Source organism: Oncorhynchus mykiss, chromosome 19 (assembly GCF_013265735.2).
Source record: "Oncorhynchus mykiss isolate Arlee chromosome 19, USDA_OmykA_1.1, whole genome shotgun sequence".
NCBI classification, from domain to species: Eukaryota; Metazoa; Chordata; class Actinopteri; order Salmoniformes; family Salmonidae; genus Oncorhynchus; species Oncorhynchus mykiss.
In genome coordinates, this window is record NC_048583.1 from 62,884,171 (window position 1) to 62,886,253 (window position 2,083).

Consider the following 2,083-nt stretch of genomic DNA (forward strand, 5'->3'; position numbering starts at 1 on the left):
TAGGTATTTGTAGTTGTGTCTCAATGATTGTCAACCAAATGTACTGAGCTTGAGCAATTCAGACAAAAACAATGGATATATGTTTCCCTAAGAGTTGTACATCAATACATTTTCATATTGTATTTATTTGGAAAATGTTTTATATTTTTCTTTCACTTGGACAATGCGGAGTAGATTTTTTTTTAAATTACATTTTAAGGCAGCAAAATGTTACGACTGCAAGGGGTGTGTAGACTTTCACTATGGGCACTGTATATAGCTTGCACATTGGATTACATTAGATTACTGACACAGTGCTGCTTGGATTGTAATTGGACTCATCCTGATTTGTGATTATTGTGTATTGTTTTGTATTGACATGTTGTGTTGTAGTGACGTTCTACTCCACTGTTGGAGTTGGTAACACGAGCACCTTCGCGCACCTGCTTTTTCTGCTAATCTGTGTAAACGACCAAATAAACTTTAATTTGATTTGAAATGCCAAAGAGAATCCGTTTCGTGACCAATATAATTGTAATGAATTAGCGTTCCACTTGATCTGAGTCTCTCCTGCTACGTGGATTATCTTCTCTCTCCTCTCTGCTCTCCTCTGCCTCCCCGACCCCATCTGCACCAATACAATAATACAGGATATTCATGGTTTGTGGTGCCGCTCGTTCTCTCACCCAGCTGATAGTGACTAGTGACGTAGACACGCGTGTGTGTCTGTGTGACTTTATAGGTGAAGGGGGGCGATTGAGAGGCATTTGCTCACGTTGAATAGCAAGGCAACTGCGATGCTTTCCCGAAATAGGGACAGAATATAATCTTTAGAAATGAATAGTGTAAAATACTACATTCAATCTGGATTTTAAAGTGTAATACAAATATACAAATCTGGAGCTTCCGACGGTGTGGGTATCAAAATGAAACCCATTGATCATCAAATGGAATATTTATACATGGTTTATCGGAGGTCGTCGTAACGTTGGATATAGCCTCGGTCGGTTATTTTGCAAGATTGGTGAGCCATTCTTTTTTTAATTTATAAATTGATCAACGGACTGGACATCAAAAGGAGCCACACATTTTTAACGAGATCATCATACATTATTTTTTTTTTTGCGTTAACACAGAGGAAACAGACTGGAGACTGGATACGAGGCGAGCACTGCTGTCTCTTGCTTTCTCGGTTTTGCGGGAGAAGCGCTGTTTGGTTTGCATGGATTCCGATTCCAAAGTTCCGTCCAACCGCTTCGACCGCAGAAACACATTCTCGTCACCGCGGTGCGGCTGGCCTTAATGTTACCGGGCAAGAGGAGAGGAAATGTAAAGCGAGCCATCACCTCCGGTTTGATCGATCGGCCAGAAGCAGAGCTTGGGGGGGGGGGGGGGGGGGGGGGGGGGGGGGTGGGGGGGGGAGACCAGCTTGATTGTGCGTGAGGAAACCGATATCGCCCCTGGGGTCATTCTTTCAACGGCAGTAGCTTGTCTACAGCACGTTTGACTGAGGAGCAGGAAGTGCTGATACAAAACCATATTACGTTTATTGCTGAATGATAGATACCTCAGAGTGAAAAGGTCGATTGGAAAAGGGACATTACGCAGTGTCGAAAACACTTCAGAATACCAAAATACAGGTAGGCTGTAATAAAATGAATATGTCTGGGTCTCGTTAGTAGAAATGAACCGCATGACATAGCCTCCTATACATTTGAGGCTGCCGCGTTTCTGGTGAGCGACGCAGACACACCGCTAGACCGACAACCCGAGGCGGTACTGAAATGATGACGCGGTGTTATGTTTTTTTTGCGTGTCAATTAATAACTCTAGCCATAATAAGGCCAATGATAATGTGAGTCTTAAAACCCAACCGTTGGCCATATGGTTCCACCAGGCTATTCATGCCAGATGACTTGACATCATCTTAGAAAATGTCGCCTGTCTATGCGCTATGAGTCAGTAACATGTCCATCTCCAGATTTGAGGATGAGGAGTGTTTGAGCGGTGCTCTCTCTCTCTGTCTCTCTCCCTCTCTGTCTTCCCCCCCTCTATTTCTCTCTCTCTCTCTGTCTCTCTCCCTTTCTGTCTCTCTCCCCCTCTC

General features: G+C 43.8%; 1 protein-coding gene across 2 annotated transcripts in view; it reads left to right on the forward strand.

The window, feature by feature from the left end:
* Positions 1-1,412: 1,412 nt before the first annotated feature.
* LOC100136022 (sodium/calcium exchanger 3) overlaps positions 1,413-2,083 on the forward strand; it is a 155,324-nt gene continuing 154,653 nt past the window's right edge. For both annotated transcript variants that reach the window (XM_036955347.1, XM_036955348.1), the window contains exon 1: positions 1,413-1,619. The gene's annotated coding sequence lies outside the window, so the exon portion shown is untranslated. The remainder of the gene's footprint in view (positions 1,620-2,083) is intronic.